General features: G+C 55.4%; 1 non-coding gene across 1 annotated transcript; it reads right to left on the bottom strand.

Moving 5' to 3' along the window:
- Window positions 1-3,337: 3,337 nt before the first annotated feature.
- LOC148757403 (5S ribosomal RNA) lies at window positions 3,338-3,456 on the bottom strand. Its single transcript, XR_016022311.1, has one exon. It is a non-coding gene; the product is annotated as a 5S ribosomal RNA (ribosomal RNA).
- Between the last annotated feature and the right edge of the window lie 2,544 nt (window positions 3,457-6,000).

Genomic DNA, 6,000 nt, shown 5'->3' with positions numbered 1-6,000 from the left:
AGAAGGCACTTTAAACTTAGAAACTTGGGAAAAGGTGAGAGAGCGTTTACAGGGATATTATGATGCTCGTGGACCCTCTGAAGTACCAGTAGATACTTTTTCCTTATGGAATTTGGTTAGGGATGTGATCGATCCTAAACACGAGGGAATCAGATACTCTGAGAATGATCAACCCAAACTGGATCCCCCTGGGAAGCAGAGGTGCAAAGATTACAAGCTGCACTCACTTCCCTCTCTGTTCAAATGCAATTAGTCCAGGCTCAACAGACTGGGCCTTTATTAGAATCTCAATCAGAATAGAAGCCTGGGTTACAATGAAGCTCTCCTCCAAGTGTAGTTGCAGGGCTAGATCCACTGCCCGAGGCCCCTTTCAACCGAAAAAGATTCAAGCCGCCAAGCTGCTAGTACAGGAGCAACTTAAAAAGGGACACATTGCCCCCTCCAATTCTCCCGGGAATTCTCCCATTTTTGTTATTAAAAAAAAAAAAAAAAAAAAAATCTGGTAGATAGAGATTATGACAAGATTTAGAAAAAGTTAATAAAACCATGAAATGAAGGGGAGCCTTACAGACAGGCTTGCCCTGTCCTGCAGCCACACCAAAACACACATGTAAAATTGTTTTGGACTTCAAAGATTGTTTTTATACTATACCTTTAAATCCTGATGACTGCCCTGGATTTGCTTTCAGTGTTCCTTCCGTTAATTTACAAGAACCTTTTAAGAGCTATCATTGGCTAGTGCTACCTCAGGGAATGGCTAGTAGCCCTACATTATGTCAAAAACTTGTATCAGCTGCAATAAAACCTACCCGAAGGACATTTCCAGATATTTACATCATCCACTACACGGATGACATACTTCTTGCCCACTCTTGTGAACCAAAGTTGCTTGCTGCTTTTGCTCATTTACAAGAAAAGCTCCACAATTATGGGCTAGTTATAGCCCCAGAAAAAATTCAGCAAGTGCCTCCTTACTCTTATCTGGGATATTGTTTAATGCCTCAGGCCATTGTGCCTCAAAAAAATACAAATCCGGCGAGATTGTTTAAAAACGTTAAATGATTTCCAAAAGCTACTGGGAGGCATTAACTGGATTAGACCTCAGTTGCGGTTGACAACCGGTGAATTACAACCTTTGTTTAAAATATTACGTGGGGAAGCTGATCCTACTTCTCCCCGCGAGATAACACGGGGAAGAGGCTTTGCTTGTATTTCTCCAGGTCCGGAAGAAAAACCTTTGTGAATTCCTGGTCGGTGTTAAACCATACCATGAGCGACAGCCCACAGAAGAGAAGACATCTGTAGATACCCATCCACGCCCCCTACTGTTCCATTCTTGTGTTTACACCTTATGTCTCTCTGTCTGGTCCCCCAAAGATGGTTTGCAGCCAAAGACGGGTAAGATATCTCACGGGAGATACAACCTAAGCCGGGCGGAACCGAGTGGGGACCCCCAATGAGCTGCCTTAGAAGATCCAAAAAGGAGCCTTTCCTCCCCTTCCCCCTGCCTGGCAAAAGCCATTGCTGTCTCTGGCTTTCCTCTCTCACCTGATTGTGAGAGAAGTCATGAGGGCAATGAAGATCAGTTCTCTCCACTTATCTCAACAGAACTGTTACAATATGGGTGACTTGACCCTGAGAAGGTAAGACATCATGGGACTTTATGCTTCGGCTGTTAACAGACAAAGGGTGATTGGAATAAACATTTTTCTGCTATGAGGTACGAGTCTCACAGACCGTGTAAGAAAAAAATGTTACTCTTGATCTTATCCAGTTTCATAAAGAGGTCTTGACACTGCAAGAGACCTCTCCTTTAAACACCGATATAGCTGATACTCTCAACAAACTTGTCTCTAGTTTTCACAATGTATTGCCATCATACTCTTCAATGCTTCAAATTATGCCCCCCTCCCCTTGTAATTCCGCCTGTTGTGATCCTCCTGATACTATGTTTCCTCCCCTGCATCACAGAAGCTGTGATGGGGATAGTCACAGATATTTATGGAGAAATTCACAAAATAAGGCTCCACATGGCTAATAAACCAAAAGCCACTGCCCCTGTCTAACCCCGAAGGAGATCGGTAGCCAATGACGGGTAATGATCAGTGGATGTCTTACAACCTAAGACAGGAGTCGATCGCTTTGATGAAGGATATCCAATGACGGGTAAGTGAGAATGTCTGTACTGACCACCTAAGCCAGGCACGATCTCAAAAAATAAAAAAGGGGGAATTGCGGGGAGCTGGAGCATCAAGCGTTAAGAAAATGTAACTACAAGCAGAGGTTGGGAGGATGGCTGAGGGGAACTCCGATAAGCATAAAGAACAAACAGAAACAGACACCTGCTGTTCTGGGAATGGGACAATCTCAAAAGGTCTAAAGACAGTCAGGGCCAAACTTTGGAAAAACATAACTAATCTGTACTTGCTGCCTCAGCCGCTTTATGTAACCTTCCTGTTTCTGTCTGTATAAAAGAATGCTGAAAAATCAAGCAGGCGCAGCAGTCTAGTCAGAACTGCTCGCCCTCCCGATCCCATCTTTGTCTCTTGTCTATTTTCTTCTCAATCCTCACTCCCCACTTCAGGAACCGTTCGTCTCGTCGGCAGGCTCCGACATGGTGGTCTCTCCTGGAGCCCGAGGGCGTGCGGGGTGTTGGGGTGCTGCTCTCTCCGTCCCCTGGTTTGTCCCGGCTCTTTTTCCCCTGTGTGTCGGGGCCACTGCGGCCGGCGGGAACCGAGGGCTCCTGGCTCTTGTGGGAGACGGGAGGGGGCGCGCGCGCGCGCGCGCGCGCGGGGGTGTGGGGCGAGGTGCCTGCCAGCAGAGACAGAGGCCCCCGGTGGGGCGGGGCGGGTGGGCATCCCGTTTGCCGGAGGACACGCCTATCCTGTGTCTCGGGGCCCAGGTGCAGGCACAGGGATGGTCGTCCCCTGGGCTCGGGCCGAGGTGCAAAGGACCGGCACGTCCTGGGATGGAGAAAGCCTGGTGGAGGCCTGCGCCGGCAGGCAGCCCTGGGCTTGGGCTTTGGGGGCGGCGGGGGCGGGGAGCGGGAGGGAGCGCGGCGATGGCAGCGGCGGCGACGGCGGCGACCGCGGCTCGGCGAAGGGCTGCGGGCTGTCGGCCTGCGGGAGCGAAGAGGACTGAGAAGAGGGTGTGGGGGGGAGCCGGGGCCGACGGGCCTGGCGTGCGGCCCGGGCTGCGAGCTTGTAGTGCCGGGCGGCTGACCCGCCGCTGGCCAGGGGTACCTTCGGCTGGCTGGGCGGCAGAAGAGGGGCAAGGGGCGCCAGGGGTTCGGAGGGAGCCACGCCGGGGCGGCGGCGCAAAAGGAGAGGCGAGCAAAAGCCTACAGCACCCGGTATTCCCAGGCGGTCTCCCATCCAAGTACTAACCAGGCCCGACCCTGCTTAGCTTCCGAGATCAGACGAGATCGGGCGCGTTCAGGGTGGTATGGCCGTAGACGCTGGGACCCGGCTGCCGGCGCCCCAAGAGCCTGCTCCCGGCCTGCCTCGTGAGCGTGCGCCGTGCTGCTGGGCCGCTCGGGTGGCGAGCATCTCCTCGCGGGCCGGCTCCGCCGGCGCCGCGCCTCCCGCCTGCTCCCCGCCTCCCCCGGACGCCGCCGGCGTGGGCGGCGGGCTACTCTTGGCCCGCAGCGAGGCCCCTCCGCGCCACCCGTGGCTCCACGGGCCTCTGTCACTTCCCTGACGGTGACAGAAGTCTCGGCGCCCTGGCATCCTGGGACTCCCCGGGCCCCGTACGGCTTACACCCCGCCCCCCCCAACCCCGCTCACCCCCACCCCCAGCCCCACCACCCCAGACCCGCCTGGCTGCTCTGCGGTCCCCCGCTCGTGGCAAGCGAGGGGGTCGCAGGGTCCTCTCAGGCCCCTCCGGCCCTAGGCACGCGCGGCCCTGGCCCTGGCACTGGCCGGCCCCACCGACTGGCCCAAAGCCACGGGGAGCCACCCGTGCCACCAGGGTGCAGCGGCTCCAGTCTGCCGTCACCCTTCGTCACACAGCCTTCCGTCCGGGCCCTCGCCCCTCCTCAGCGACCAGCGTCCCGCCCGATCTCCGGTCCCTTCACTGGCTACACGTCACCTCTCCTGACCCAGGGAGGTGAGAGAGAGGATGAGAGAAGGCCAGAGACGGAGCAAGAGAGAGGCGGAGAGAGACAGGCGGGGACTGTGGCGACAGAGTCCCAGAGAGCCGTTTCCAGGCTCTGGGCCTCGCGTGGAGGGGTGCTGCCTCGGGTGGTGCACGGTCATCAGCTGTGACCGCTTGGCCGTCAGCTGTTGCCAGTTGGCCATAGGCCACCGGTACAGCTGCGGTGGCCAAGCTAGGAAGCGCGGATGGTGGACTGCAAATTGCAGAGGGGCGCGGATTGCAGTTGGCCGGCTTGGCGTGTCGGTCGGTTGGTGGGTCGGTTGGTTGGCAGAGAAGCGGCCGGCAGGTTGGGGATCGTGCGGCTCCGGCTTGCTGTGTCTCCGAGCCAGCCGCCCGTGAGAAATGGTGCTATGAGACCCCTATCCATGGCTCCGTTGGTGTTCCTTCTTGGCCTCGCCATATCCTGCGTTCTTGTGCGGGCAGAGGGACTAGAGTCCCCGCAGGACAGGGACCGACAGACAGAACGGGGGGGGGGAGGAGGAGGAGGAGGAGGAGGGAGCGAGATGGAAATATACACGTATATGTGCATGTATGTATCTAGACGTACAGAGAGACATGGACAGAGACAGAGAAAGAGGGGGCTGGCACGCGGGGAGAGAGCTCCTGAGCGAGAGCCACAGCCCAACAGGCATGTCGCAGAGCCAGACGGACAGGGGGTGGAGGTTGAGGGTGGGGGGGACGCACAGGCTGGGACACGGACTGGGACGGACGCACTGAGGCTGTGTTGCGGTGGCAGCTTCTCCACCGGTGTGTGGTGGAGCCCGGGGCTGGGCTCCGCTAAGGAGGCAGTGCCCGGGCTTTGGCAGTCACCCTCAAAGCCCCCGGGGCGGGCCGCCAGGGTCTCCGGAGTGCCGGTGGGCTCCGAGCCCCGCCCAGGGTCCCGCCCGCGGGCGGAGAGTGGCAGCCCCAGGCACCCTCGTTGTGAGGGTTGTGTGCCTGCGTGCCTGCTCTTCCCCTTGTGGTGGTGTGGGGAGCTGGAGCATCAAGGGTTAAGAAAATGTAACTACAAGCAGAGGTTGGGAGGATGGCTGAGGGGAACTCCGATAAGCATAAAGAACAAACAGAAACAGACACCTGCTGTTCTGGGAATGGGACAATCTCAAAAGGTCTAAAGACAGTCAGGGCCAAACTTTGGAGAAACATAACTAATCTGTACTTGCTGCCTCAGCCGCTTTATGTAACCTTCTTGTTTCTGTCTGTATAAAAGAATGCTGAAAAATCAAGCAGGCGCAGCAGTCCAGTCAGAACTGCTCGCCCTCCCGATCCCATCTTTGTCTCTTGTCCAATTTTTTCTCTCAATCCTCACTCCCCACTTCAGGAACCGTTCGTCTCGTCGGCAGGCTCCGACAAGTGGCGCCCGAACAGGGACCTGACTACTGGGGAATCAGTGAAGGACTCCGCTTGCAAACGAGACGCGTCGAATAAGGTTAGTGAAAGCGGTGAGATACCATAGTCGGGAGTAAAATAAAATGGGACAGGGTAACAGTAAAAGGCTGTTTACTCACATGTTAAGGAGCATGCTAAAAGCTAGAGGAGTTAAAACCAGTGAAGCACAGTTGCTTCGATTTTTAGAATTTGTAGTACAAATATGTCCCTGGTTCCCCGAAGAAGGGACTTTAAACTTAGAAACTTGGGAAAAGGTGAGAGAGCGTTTACAGGGATATTATGATGCTCGTGGACCCTCTGAAGTACCAGTAGATACTTTTTCCTTATGGAATTTGGTTAGGGATGTGATCGATCCTAAACACGAGGGAATCAGATACTCTGAGAATGATCAACCCAAACTGGATCCCCCTGGGAAGCAGAGGTGCAAAGATTACAAGCTGCACTCACTTCCCTCTCTGT

Source organism: Rhinolophus sinicus, chromosome 8 (genome assembly GCF_057876585.1).
Source record: "Rhinolophus sinicus isolate RSI-liver-muscle chromosome 8, RSI-T2T, whole genome shotgun sequence".
Lineage (NCBI taxonomy): Eukaryota > Metazoa > Chordata > Mammalia > Chiroptera > Rhinolophidae > Rhinolophus > Rhinolophus sinicus.
The sequence above is the reverse complement of the archived record's forward strand: the minus strand, read 5'-3'. Positions and strand labels throughout refer to the sequence as shown.